The following is a 14423-nucleotide window of genomic DNA, read 5'->3' as shown; positions in this document are numbered from 1 at the left end:
GAGTGGGAGTTGTTAATACCACTATTTGTTTAATTGTAGGGCTGATAGAATTTTTGTGTGTTTTATTACAATAAAATGCATGAAGTAAAAACAGAGGTAAAATTGAGTGTGCTACTTGGGAGCTGGTTCTCAATTGTTATTCCTCTTTGTTAACCAGGCCCTAAAATGAAAAGTAACCAGAAGCATGTCTGGCTTCAAATTTTGCAGTTGTGTAACAAGGCAGCCCACCCTGAAAGGTCTGGTGCCACTGGGGTGCACAGTGCTTTTAGTAATACAGGGCAAGGGTGAGTTTTTTATGAGCTTAGTCTTCTTATTTTCCTCCAGATAGGCACTTCTCAGCTTTAGTACTTGAGAAGAGGCAGCCAAGTGTGCCCTGGAAGCTATTTGCTGGGGAAGTCTGTTAGAAAAATGGGAATCCAGAAGACACTTCTACTTTAATAAAGAGAGGATAAAGTTTTTAATGATGATAGCTTTATGGAATTGGAGACCCTTCCCTTCCTCCCTCTTCCTCGATAGGTCCCTTTATAAACAAAACAGAGATAAACCAAATACTCGCTTCAAAAGCTACTGCAGGGATCCCATTGGTGTCATGTGTGGACATGTGAAGTGCTGTATCCTTGTTTCAATGCACCCAAGCCCTGAAACTCCTAGGGACAAACACATGTGCTGTGGGAGCTCCATCCTGTGCTCAGGCTCACTGCAAATCTGCAAGTAATGGTCCTCCTGATAGAGAAGCTGGGGGCACTTGGCAGTGGAAAGTACCTTGCCCATACTGGAGATGGTGACAGAATTGGCAATGAAGAGGTGACTAGTCATTCTGTGAGCCCTGGTCTGGGGCCAGTTTTCATTTTCGTCTTGTCCTCTTTCTGTTTTTCTTTCTCTCTCACTTTTGTTATTTATACCAATGAGCAAATGTTGCTTATTTTTAGCAGCCTTTCCATTTTGCTCAGGCACTGATCCTCGGTAATGGAATGCCTGTGGCCCTCCCCAGGGCACCATCCCATGTCTAATAAGAGCAGACAAATGCAAGCTTTGGTGTAGGGAGTTATTGATTTGCTTCCAGGCAAGTGGGTGTGTGTGATACATGTAAAAGGTGCCCATGAATACTTTATATTAGCAGTCTAACATCTTAGTAAATAGCCTCGCATGATCTGCCTTGGGCTGTTGATGAGAAATTATTTCTTTATGTTATATATTTCCATAAAGCAAGCAGACTTGCAACTTGCTTATTTTAGAGTGTGTAAAACCAATAATAAAAAAACAAACACCCAAATACCCACACCTATTTCCACAACCAGAGCAAAAGCAAAGTCTCCCTCAAATGTGGACAGTTTCAGTTCTGGGAGGAGAAGAGGAGATGGAGCAATTCATCAAAGCAGATGTAAGTTATTTAGACAGGGGTATGTGATGTAAGTCCTCCCTTTATTTTTCTGCTTTTCTCTTCTAGATCTTGTGTCACAGAGTTATTGCAGAGATGCTGACACGAAGGGCTAAAGAGGAAGCAGTTACGGGAGGACTTCCTCTGAGGTGTGGATGCCCAAGGAACCCTTGCCTCACAGATCAGCAGCTGACCAGCAGCATCTTTCAGTTTCCACTGAATGGCCTAGCAGCTTATGTCTACTTTTCTACTGTGCTCTGGCTCCCGCCTATTGCAGTTCCGGCTGGAAAGAAACCACGTGGAGAGGTTGTCCCATGCCCTCATGTCACTGGGATCCCACCCAGCCTGCAGGCATGGCTGCACAAGTGCTTGAATCTCTCAGTAGGGCTTAGACTAAATACTTTCCATAGGTTTTTTTATTCCTCATTTTCAGGCCTGACTCATTTTCATAGGCTTAGAGTCCTACTTCATGTGTGCTTATGCTGGCAGAAGAAACTAATTTGCTGCTGACAGAGGAAGATGAGGATAGAGGGACATTGCTCAGGTACAGCCGGATCAGCGGATGGCCCAGTGCTTAAATTGCTAACGCTGTGTCTACACGACTGCTCTCACTTTTGCCACTGCTAGGGAATTACCATAGAGTGCAACTGAAATATATTGCAGACAGCCGGAGGAGACCAAAGCTTGTTCAGGGAAAAAGATATGCTGCCTTTGAGAGGGACCTGAATACCTTTTCTGCTGTAGGTCTTTGTGGTCTTTCCTCCTTTTGCCTTGCTCCAGTTGCTGCTGGTTTTAGCCTCACTCTGGTGGATCTTTGTGGCCTAGCAGCTCTGCTCTCTGCCTACCCCCTGTCTTGTTGCTGTCATTCAGGATCCAGCTCTTATTAATTGTCCTGAACCTGGTGGAAGGGGGAAGGTATCTATTCTGAAGTTAATCTTTTTAAAATTCAGCCCTATTTGTATGCTATGATGTGCACGTCTCTCTGCCCCCAAATTACTAAAATTGCAGCAGAGTTGTCCAAGGTTTATTTTTCAGTAAATGACTCTTATAACTGGCATTCAGATTAACTACCATCTTAATCTGAAATGCAGCAAGACATTTAACATGTGTGGGATATGATACCCATCTCAAATACATTCAATACTGCGTCAGGAGATGTTTTCATATTTTCAGGTAAGCTGGCTGGTGTTGGGGAAGAAGGTTAGTCTATTAACACCTCTGCTCAAAGCAAGCCAACTTCCTTTCTACATGGAATAATTATTTTTTCACATAAGCCCTGTAGTGCCTCTGCTGTGTTTGCACTTGTAAGTCTCAAACATTGCAATACAGATTGCCCTTTGTGAGCAGAGTCTGAGGTCATGTGTCTGCATTTTAAATTCACTTTGCGTGGGATATCAAGCACTGGCCTGTGGATTTTGTAGGTGCAGGGGCTACAGGAGCCTGTATTTCAGGTGTGAAGAAAGCAGAGCCCTTTTTAGTATTTAAAGCACCCATGTGCGCAACTCACAGCTATGCATACCTTTGGCAAAGCGTTACAAATTCTGTTGATTCATAGCTGCCATCTCGCTGCCTCTAAGGGAAGGATTATATGTAAGTATAGATGACCTGTACATAACAGGACCATTTAGAGCATCACTAGAGCATAAAGGTAAAGTGAACTTGGGAACAAAAGTCATTATGCCTCTGTGGAAGAGAGGAAGACTTGTTGGCAAGAATATTGAAAGGCTTTTTGTGTGCCGTAGCCTAGGGCTCACAAGTGATTTTAGGTGTCTGGTGATCCATGCTGCTGTTTATTCTGTTCCAGCAAGGATTATGAACCCTAAGGTGGTTCAGAAATAGGCGATGGTGGGAGAAGTGGTTGTAACCAGCATGCCAAAGAAATATCAGAGATAGGAAGGCTTCTATCCTGGATTATGAATCCTGGGGCTTTCATGGATAAAAAGTTGCAGCTGGAGCTGGAGAGGGTATAGTGATACACAGATCTTTGGTCTAATAATTTTCTAAAGATTTAGCCAGGGTTGGCTTGCAGAAAGATGAAAAAAAGCTAATGAACCCTGAGGAGGACTGGTCTGCAGCCATCCTCGGTAGCCTTCCTGAGGGAGGTATATTTTTTTCATTGCATATGTAACTGCTGCATGTCACTGGTTTGAGCAGCTGTGTCGTGGCTACTCCAATACGTTCATTGCTGGAACTATCTCTTAAAACACCGTGCAGCACCTGAAGAAGTATTATTTAAGATGCCATTAGCAGCTAGGCTCCAGCCACAGTTTTGTGCAGGGCACACTACAGTGGAGATGTGAGAGCCCATATCCTAGAAAGCTTTTTTTCTGTCTGCAGACACTTAACTTTGAAAGAGGAAATGGGTAAAGGTAATCTAGCATTTTTCATCCCATATGACCTGGCTAGACCAGTGATATTCTTAACAGGTGTGAGATTGCAATAAGATTGGAGCAGCCCAGCAGAGCTACAGGAAAATGTCATTAAACAGGAAAATTTGATTAAAAAAAAAAAGTGTTGTCAATCTACACTCAGTAGCTGGGCTAAGAGAAGGACCTCAGGAACAAAGGGTAAGACTGAATTTCAGTTTTTCTTACTATCTTTGCCTCCAAATTCTTGTGTACTGATATACAAAACCTTTCACTGCGGTGTTAGAGCCAGAATTAACACGTCGTGCTGCTGCGTGCCAGAATCCGTTAATCTTGCACTGGTAGCACAATTGACAAGGGACAAGCCCAAGGGTAATAGAGTGACTGTACGGTGCTGGTGCAAGAAGTTCCCGTATAAGATGAGTTCTGAGTCATGCAGAGTATGGATCTGTAGGAGCAGATTGTTATCACAACCTCCTGAAGAGAAGGAAAAAAAAAAGAATAACTTAAGGTAATACATCCAGTGGTACAGCAAGGCAAAAAGCAAATGGCTGTTCTGCAGTAAGGAAGGCAATCCACTAGCTTCTGAAATATAACAAGGTCTGAAAGGTGCCTGTCTTTGCTCAGAGTATTTTTTTTTTTTGGTTCCCCAACATTTTTCCAGCATTTTAAAATCAGGAATGTTTACTATGGGAAACTATTAATGAAGCCCAGTGGAATGGTGACAGGAGAGGTAAGTGCATATAAATTCAGGAATTGAACAGGCATATTCACTAGGAAGAAATGTGCATTACCAACATCTGTTAACTAAAATATGGTAACGAGTTGGAGGTAAGAGTTTAAGGCTGTCCTCTGTGCTAACAGGCCCATGTGGGGAAACTGGGAGAGCCCTGGGGTGAAATTGCAAGCTGTTTGAATGCGGTGCTTAATACTATGGCTGTGTTTTTAAAGTACTATAAGAAAGATGCCTTTTTGTCCTAGCAAGGATAAAGCATTAAATGAGATGCTTTGCAAATGTTTAAATGTGGGCTTTTTTTAATGTATTATTGGCCAGTTAATATTTTGAATAAAATTAATCATTGTGAAAGCTGTAAAACTTAACTCTTTGCAACCGATAATTTAATTGTAATTAAAAGGCAGCAAAGGAAACCTGAAACGTTTGGTAGTTTCACCTGAAAAGCTGAAGAAGCTATCTACTGAAACTCTCTTTCTGATGCAAGAAGAGAGGCAAGGACTTTTATTTTAAGAAATTACTTTTGGAAAAAACATCTTTGCTACTCATTTCCTCTTTCATTCAAGGGACACCCAAAAGAGGAGAAACTCTGTGTGCTTGTGTGGAAACAAACAACAGAACTGTGTCTCCCTGTAAAGGCGTAAACACGATGCTACTGAGCTGTGGCCTTTCTAAGGAGTAGCTGGCAGCGCTAGCACCCATCTGTGCCGAGTGGGATGTGCAGGCAGAAGCCAGGGCTGAAAAGCCCTCCACCTGTTTTTGGAAAGTGCGTGCGCGCAGCCTGAAGTTACTCAGCGTATTCGTTTCGTCTTCGGCGGTCGGGGTGATGTTGTTACTACGACTTTTCTGCTGTCTCATATCTCCCGCGACATGTGCCAGCTGATATGGGAGCTGTGACATACCACACCCCCACGGCCGCGCCGGGGCTCACGTGGTCGGGGCTCATCCAGAGCACTTTAAAGAAACTGATAAGCTCTATCTCGTTTAACTTGGCCTTTGGAAGATGTTTGTGGAAATTTTTGCAAAGGAGGTGACATCAGTTGTTGTCACAGCTGCTGTGCAAGTCTGCAGGTCTGCGTCTGCTCAGTGTCTGGCCAGGGTGTGTATGTGTGTGCAAGCAGATTTTGTTAATAGATTGTGTTCAAATCAAAAGCCAATTCATGTTGAGTAGGTGAGGAGGTTCGATTGCTCAGAATAGGTGCATTATCATCCAAACTTGATGGAGAACGTAAATTTAACGAAGCTGAAAGAGGACCAGATTTGGAGGGCCGACATTGCATTTGAAACAAACCTTCTCCCGGGGGAATTCCAAGTGTTAGCATGTGGGACATGCTCCAGCTGCTAGCTGCTCAGACTTAAAATAAACCAGGCAAAATCCCACATTCAGCCTCTACCAACTGAGGCAAGCTGCTGTTGCAAACTTTTCATCTCCCTTTTTCCTCCGGTTGGGTCAGAATGACAATAAATATTTTTTGAAGGAGCATTTGAACATTAGTGTTTTGCACAGCTTTATTTGTGCTTCCCTGAAGTGACGTGTTTCTGAATGCAGTTATGAATTTAGCAAAAAATCTGCTTTATATAGGTTGAAACACTGTCCCAGGAAGTCTGGGCTTAAAAAATGTTTAGAAATACTATTTCTACCTTCTGTAACAACGACATTGCTACCAATACTACTGCTTTCTCAAGGTAGGTAGTTTTGAAATTGCAGCATGACTTTGTTAACGAAGGGATATTCTCCTTATTTATTTGAACCGTTTCTTAAAGGGAAACACATTTGCCTTTTTTCTGAACATATTGAAGAGAAAATAATCTGTCTGTGGAACACACCATAGCAATATTTCAAGGTAGAAGATGGCTAGGAGGTATATGGTAGTTTGTCTGACAACTGGAGTGTGAATACCTTTGGGGAGCTCTGAAAAAATGACTACAACAATGTTTGCTTTGTTCTGTGGTTTGAGATTGAATATTTTTTTTTTTTTTTTTTTTTTAGATTTTAATAACCCTCTGACTATAATTTATTTCTGAGGTACTCAGATGCTTGGGAGGGGTGGGAAACAAGCAACTCAGTGCAATCTATGCAAATACTGTCTAAGTTTTTTTTAACATTTTCCTATGTGAAACTTCATTCATCAAGACTACTCAGTTTTTCTGTGATAAAACCTGTTGAGCAACGTAGTACACAGCATTTAGGAATTTAATGCTCTTACTAGTGTCAAAGCATAGATATCAAACTATAACAGTCAGCTTGAAAAGTGTGCAAGTGGCTGCCAGAACCTACCTGCCTGCTTCAGACAAACACACACAAAAATTTGTGTTCAAATCAGCAAGCTTATCTAGAATTTATTTATAAGAGTGAACTCTGCCATGCTATGGTTAATCACATACAGTGCTAGGGATATCTTCTGAAGGTATCCTGAGTACTGTGACAGAAATATTTGTCACTCAAACTATTTATAATTCTATGAGTTTGGAAGGCAGACATATGTTTATTTTTTTATATGAAATACCAGCTCTTTCTGTGTACAAAAAAAAAAAAAAAAAAAAAAGCTATATCTGTATGGATGTGCCAGGCAGATTTTAAGGACTCTGTTTTCAAAAATGCCATATTTTCACCTTAGCTGCACTGCTGCTTGCCCCGTTAGCCTCCTTGTCTCACAAATGACTTTGTAGCTTCATGGTACTCAGCCTGTTGCATGCTGAACTGCTATTTTCTGTGGGCTCTTGGAAGAGGTCCGTCCAGGGTGACTCAAGAAATGTAAAGCTGTTGTCCATAGACTTCAGTTTTCCATGTAGCATCTCCACAGAAATATTTTAAGGGCTTCCAAATTGAAACATGCTGTAAGCCTCTGTTCTACTGTTAACCACATTTTTTCCCCAGAAGGTGTGCAAAACTATACTAAGCCCAATCGGTCTTTGAGAATTGGGAAAAATATTGCCATGGTTGTCAGTCTTATCTTCCTAGCCACCTCAAGCACTTGGTTCTGAGGACTTTTTACTGGGGTTGACATCCAGCTCATCTTTCCCTCCTGTTCCTTGTTCCATATCTTGAATTATTCTTAACTCCGTTTCTGGGAATCGTGGGCAATGTATAGACACTGCGCCTTCAGCACGCACGCAAGGAATGTTATGAGGGTAGCAAGCTTCCCGTTTCCCTGGTCACTCAGAAGATTTGTGTGCCAGTATAATGAGAATAAATGATGAGCTGCTGTTCACTGACGGGGACCTTATGGGCCGGCCTGTGCTGAAGAGGTTCTGGAAGTTGATAACCTTTGTGCGTCAGGTTTCATTCTGTATTGATAGAAGAGGGGAAAAGAGTTGTTGGTAGATGTGAAAGTAGATGGACAAAGTAAAGAGTGTTAGCCAAGCTCGGGCAGTAAAGCTGAAAATCTGAGCTATTTATACAGTTGGAAAGAGAGTTGGGGTATTTTCGTTATTTTGGCACACATTATTGACATTTATAGAGCCAGGATATGCTCCTGCTTAGAATTTGTCTCCTATTTTTTAGGTCTCTGTGAGACGATGTGATGTATTACAGATTTGGTCTGAGCACCGGCTAAGTATAACTGAAGGGGCAGATGTCAAACAGAAACTGAAAAGTCTCTAGGTCACTCTAAACTTGCTTGAAGACAAGGCATGTTAAAGGTTTTTTTTAATTATTATTTTTTTTTATTTTTTATTTTTCCAGTTCAAGAGCAAGATAAAATGTCCATAGGCAGAACCACTACTACTACTATATAAGTTATTCACTTCAACACCTTTCTCATATCATATCAGGTTAATGACTATTTTGTGCATCTGGTATACATCCAGAACCCCTGTTGTAAAGTCAAAGTTGTGTGAGATATCCCAGTTTGCATTAGTAAATGCTATAGCACAGTATTTTATTTTGGCAAGTATCATAAAGCTACATAAACAGAAACCATACTTTTAAGATTTTTTTTCCTAAAAGATATGAAGTAAAGATTAAATACTGTGCTTAAATTTTTCAGATATATTACCTCTTTCCCCTTCCCCAACCTCCATATTCTACATAGTAAATTCTTGGGTACCTAAAAGATAACGGAGCCTGATTTTATTTTTACTTTTATACACCTAAAATGTAGACATCTTGAACAGAAGTCTAAGTGTTATATCTACTGGAACTACATTAATTCCAGAAGAAATCTCTGTCTCCTCTAATATTTATAATTTCATATATCCCCTCTAAAAATGTTGATTGTCTCAAATGTTCCAGCAGTTCCACGTTATAAGCTCTTAAGGCTGATTTAAAATTTCGCTGTGTATTTTTGCAGAGAACTGAAGCTAGGACTTAAGGGCTTAGTTCCTATTCAGAGGTTACCCATGTGCAAAAACATTTTTCTGAAACATATGGGAAAGAACTGGGTGCTCTTCGGCACATGCCTGGAAGATAATTGGAAATCACTGTGATCCATTTTTCATAAGCAAGTGCCGTAAAAACAAAAAAAAAACTCCTGGAATGATACGAAGCATGCACATTTTCCCTTTGAAAGTCATTAGCGCAATGTTTCTACGTGTGTCTATGCTGTGGTGGTTGGGATGGAATTTGGACGCGCTGCTCAGCAGCAGGCCCATCGCTGTCCTCGTGCTTGTGCCTGCTGCGGTGGAGGCAGGCTGCTATTTGCCCATGTGTTGTCCTGAAGCAACCAGGGAAGTTAGAGGCACAACTGCCTACATTGCTTCGCATTAGCAGCTTCTCCAGGCCAGATAATGGCAGCGGTGGGGAGAGCCTCCTGTATTCTGTGCAAAGGTATGGGCAGGGACCTTTGCGGGGGCAGAAGGATTGTTCAGAGTGGCCCTGCTCTCCTTCGTGGAACAACTAGGGGAGAAGGAATGGGACAACGCTGCTGTCTCGGGAGCTCCATCCTTCCTAGGTGCCAGCCTGTGCTTAAGTGATTTCATTCAGCCCTGAGCTCGTAATGGAAAATCTTGCAAGATTACAACTTAATATACCACGGTCTGTATTTATGGCTGAGTTGGCTTGAGTTAACAGTACCTGTAGAGATACACTGCTTGCAAAATGCTCCCCACTAGCCAAAGCATGCCTTTTATCAAGATGGGTTAGGAATATCCAGTGCTTCCCTACAGGCGTGTTGCTACCTGTAGCTGTATTTAATAATACGTATATTACGAGATTATTGCAGTGCGGTTTACGCTGGCTTTTTTCTTCATTCTTTTGAATCTATTTATTTACCCATTTTTCCTACCATGAAGAATATGAATACTCACAATAGCAGGGTCAGATTGTGAGACTGGACTGAAAGGAGATATTTAAGTTCTGAGGACAACTTTCAGAAAAGACCTGTGGGTTCAGCTATGCTACACAGCCATGCATGCTATAGAGCTAACACTGCGATCCGATCGGAAGCTCTGTAAATGTATTTGTGTTCTCCCTGGGCTAATTAACAGGGGTGCCTCTCAGCATACCTAATTAGCCCCATTTCTGCAGCATCCTCAGGGGCCGGGCTAATTAGCGTGGGTGCTTTGCTATACAGACACAGCTATATTGCCTCTGGGATCTAAGCTAGCATCAGTGCATGGCATTGCAATGTGCCGTGTAGACAAGCCAGTTTCCTCAAAGCTACCTCAGGATCTCTAACAGCCCTTTGCTGTGCAGACTTGCCCAGTGTGCTAATGAGACCCCAAAAGTTTATGCAGGGAGAAGGATAACAACTTGGGATATGGGCCAGAGGGTAACATTTTGAGAGACAGATGTTTTAGGGTGAGTCCAGAATTCGTTTGCATTTACTTTACCTCTGCATCTACTTGTTACCTTTGGATTAAAGATGGTATTAAAAGTAAGCAGCAGCTACAGTGAGACAAAAAAAAATAGGCCTGTATTGAGGTGTATGAAGTCTGAACCTGCTTCCTTGCATCTTGCTGGTTTTTACTTTAAGGTTCTCAGCTAAATTTGTAGCTGCTAAAAGGTAGTCATGAACTGAAGCATTTTAAAAGGATATTTTCCCATTGCTGTGGTCAAATAATAATGGTAACGAATCATCCTTTATGATTTTACAGACCCTGCTGTCTCTGATCTTGAAGCGCTTTGCAAGCATGAGTAAGCACAGCTCCACATGAGCCCTGTGATGAGGCAATACAGTGGTTCCCATAGTACGAGCGGTAAATCTGAGATGCAAAGACCTGCCAAAAGTCAGTTGCATTTATTAGAAGGAACATGTCCTCTCTGGTTTAACTTATTCTTGCACTGTGCTCCTTAGAATTTTCTTGTACTGACATTTTCTTATCAGCACTGTTTTAACTTACTGATATCAGGTGATTGCAGGTTCGGTTTAGCTGAGCTGAGCTGAAAACGTTGCACTGCACTATACAAGAGCTGCAGAAAGGTGGCTTATTATTCACAAAGGGGCTGTACACTGCGGGGAGCTGATAAACAAAAGATCCACTGTTTCTGTCTTCTTTTACGGTATCAGTAGCAACAGGCTGCACCGATACCTTCCCTGATAGCTCAGCCTTGCACAAAAACACAGCACCATTTGTGGCAGCAAATACCAGCCTCAGCATGGAGTCCCCAGCAGCTCAGTGGGAAAGTCTTCCCGCTGAGTGGAAAAGATCCATCCAAAATGTCCTGATACACCTCTTAATCTTGCTTCACTTTATTCTCATCGTGCTAACAACCCCACAGATACATAACATGCAGCTATCCAATTTTCTCTCCTTCCCACAAGGAAAGCCTGTGGCTACACCTGCATCATATCTGAACTGATCTTGGGAGCGGTCTGAAGCCTGCAGTGCTCATCGTGTCTTTGCTGCACTGAGTTCAGGTTGCCCGTGAGTTCTACCTCCTCCTGCAAGCAATGGTGATAACAGTTTATGAAAGACCCTTCCTTTGCTGTGAGGACAGACGGGATACGTGGAAAAGAACACACCAGGCGATGGGAGGCCATGGCTGCTAGAGGGAGTCCCTCTGCAGGTATGTATGCTTTGCAGTGCCCTGACATGCACAGGTCAGCCCAGAGCCAGTCCAGAATGCTTACCAGCAGGTAAAATAAAATCTAGGCAGTCCCTGAATACATCCTTAATTGCAGGCTCAAGTATGAATGCTACCTAAAACAGAGAGCAGAGGTAGCTTCTGCTGCTTTTCCCTGTTGGAAGTAAGGGTACTGTGAGCAATGCTGAGCCTTTGCAGCATTTCTCGAGTGCTGCAGGCAGGGCAGGGGCTCTTGTAACCAAGTCACCTTGTGGCTGGTTCCACATCCACCTGCTGAAAGTAGCAACCTACCAAACCATTCTGTGGTGTGAAAGGGGCCTGTCTTCCTACCTTCCTGCTTTGATTATTTATAGTTAGGCACAGCAGGCGAGCTCTCAAACAAGAGGTAAGACCTCCTACTTAGAGGTCTTTACAATACCTGCCTCAAACAAAAGATTTCTGGTTTTGATACGTGATCACGTGCAGCACGAAAACAGCATTGTTTGCATGTGTGAATCCTCCTTCATTGAAATCCAAGAACCATTCTTGCTTGAACTACATGCAAAAGAAATCGGGGATTAAAAAAGTCATCAAGAGCAAAGAGGAACAAGGGACAATGAGAGATGTACATCTCAGCAAGGCTTCCACAGAGAAGCCTCAACATGTGTGAAAGGTGAAAAAATAACAGGATGACTTCAGCATTGGCTTGTGATGGGCAAGGGAGGGCCCTTTTCATCATAGTCTGGCAGAGAAACCTGTAGCCTCAGAACAGAGAGGAACTATAGAGCTTACTTCAGAAATATAAGTCCTTTTCTAATAAATGACTGAAAATGTAGGAGTTCCTAAAGAAAGTCAGCATTCCCAATCCTTGTATCTTTAACTCTTTTCCTGACTGACAGAGTGCTGCTATTGCTTTCACTCTGCTGCTTTACTCAACCTCCTGTATATTTCGGGGAGGGGGAGAGTAAGCAGTGTTACCTTACACAGAAAGGTCAAAAACCAGCTTCATGACCTGCACCAGCAATAGCTGGAAGCTAGGGAAGTTGCAGAGCTTTCTGTTGCTGGATGACCCCAGTCTGAGAGAAGAGCAGGGTAGGGCTAGTGGTGTTAAAGGCACACGCATTCTGACTGAAGGAGTTTTTTTTACTGAGGCTTGGTTCCAGTAACAGATGTATCTTGCCTATCTTGAGCAATGCATCTAGTCACCTAAGCCCTGTTTATAGTCAGCGAGGATAAATAAGCGTGTCTGGAGGGCAGTTCATCCCACCTGTGCTAATTTGGGGGAGGTGGGGGTGGAGGTGGTGGAAATAAGTGCCCCTGGGAAGGGCCTGCCTGCTGCTGCTGACCACACAGGGAGTCCAGGCAACTTTCTGGGGCTGCTTTTTGTCCATGGGAGAAGTCTGAGTAATGTAGTGCTCTCTATGTTTTTGATTAGGTTGAAACAAGGAAGTACTGGAAAAAACATGAAAGAAGCTGATGCCTTGTTGTTCTCAGGCTGAAGCCCTGAACATTAACCAGGTATTGCAAAAGTGTAAGTACCCGTCCATACCTTTGAATGAAGGATGCATGTATAAAGAGAAACACTTAAAACTTACATGTGCTTTTACCGGAATGATTGCTAGCAGGGTCTGAACTCAGAAAATGAAGTCAGTAATTGCATGCTGATTCTGTTCTGGTGCAAGCTGTGATCAGGTTTTAGAAGCTGTAATAATTTACAGAGGCTGTGATACCCCTGAAAGTGATTTTGCAGCATAGATAAATATAATGAATCGCCTTGTACCGTAATACAAAATTTCCCCTCCCCTCCTTACGTTCTATTCAGATATCTGCAATCCACTAGTTTAAACAAAACAAATTGCTTTTGATTTACTTTGCAAAGTCAAGGCTAATTTTTGCAGAAACATTTAATTTTTTTATCAAGATAAGAGCAGCTAGCCCAGATTCTGACAGACAATTTTATCAGACTAGCCTAACGCATAACTTTTGTTGCAGTGATGCTTACCCTGAATAAAAGCAGGTATGCTAGCAGGGATGAGAGCTTTCCCATTCTAATGTATCCCAGATGATTCTTGTCTGGGCGTATTGTGTATCTCTATAACCTGAGTGAGGCTGGCAGCTGCATCTTGCTCTCCACTGCAAGTTCTCTGCTTCTTTTGTCAGAGCTAGTGGCCAGCTGAGGTGCTCAGCACCCCCATGAGATAGAGTCTGCTGGGCTCTGGGGCGGTGCAGAATTTGGCTGAAAACTGAAAAACAAACAAACAAAAAACACACGAGAGCAACTTGGTTCTGTGCTTTTCCATCAGGGGATTGCTATGCTGATTTTAGCAAAACTGTCCTTAGCAGGTGTGTGTGGGAGGGCAGGCAGTTCCTCTTTAAATCACTCTACTCTGTATAAAGCCACATCCAGAGCAGTGATTTCTCTATCCCTTCTCTCTTTTCTAAGGTCTGGTGCCCCATGGGGGGAAAAAGTAATACTTAAAGAAATCTGGGGCTTATGTGAAGGAGCAAATTTAAATAGGAAACAAGTTAGCAGAAAGTTTCTTGCTGAAACTTGAAACTATACTGAAACATTAGGTCTAATGTCCCAGAGCTGTTGTCTTGCTGTCCTCTTTGTGACCCAATTTGTGAATTTACATGTGCCTAACAGGTATAGCCCAGGCCTGGGACATGTATTTTGATTCAGACACTAAATCCTTCCTGTCCCCTCTCCCACTGCTCCTGCTCCCCATGGCCCAGAAAAATTAGGACATGTTTGTAAAGGTGCTGTTTTCTTCCTTGGCCCATGTGCTGGCTGGATGATTCATAAACCAAACATTGATAGTATCAGTTGGCAGTTACTTATACCTGAGGTTTCAGGTTAAGGAGCAACAATGAATGCAAATATAGCTGGCGAGAGACTGTAATGCAAGTGCTAGAGCTTGAAACTTTTTAAGGATTGGTATCAGAAAGCCTTGTAAGACAAAATCTTAAGATGCTCTGCAGAGAGTCCATTCCAGGGTG

The 14423-nt window shown here is 42.6% G+C and overlaps 1 long non-coding RNA gene across 4 annotated transcripts in view; it reads left to right on the top strand.

Moving 5' to 3' along the window:
• Positions 1–14423, top strand: part of LOC106031485 (uncharacterized) — a 70271-nt gene that overhangs the window by 16790 nt on the left and 39058 nt on the right. For 2 of the 4 annotated variants that reach the window (XR_010830144.1, XR_010830145.1), the window contains 4 exons: positions 1448–6163; positions 10514–10645; positions 11182–11426; positions 12859–12954. This is a non-coding gene — a long non-coding RNA (uncharacterized lncRNA). The remainder of the gene's footprint in view (positions 1–1447; positions 6164–10513; positions 10646–11181; positions 11427–12858; positions 12955–14423) is intronic. The other 2 variants (XR_010830147.1, XR_010830146.1) reach the window with 2 other exon arrangements.

This window comes from Anser cygnoides, chromosome 3 (genome assembly GCF_040182565.1).
Source record: "Anser cygnoides isolate HZ-2024a breed goose chromosome 3, Taihu_goose_T2T_genome, whole genome shotgun sequence".
In the NCBI taxonomy this organism is placed as follows: domain Eukaryota; kingdom Metazoa; phylum Chordata; class Aves; order Anseriformes; family Anatidae; genus Anser; species Anser cygnoides.
Note: the sequence above shows the minus strand (reverse complement) of the source record. Positions and strands in the feature narration are given on the sequence as shown.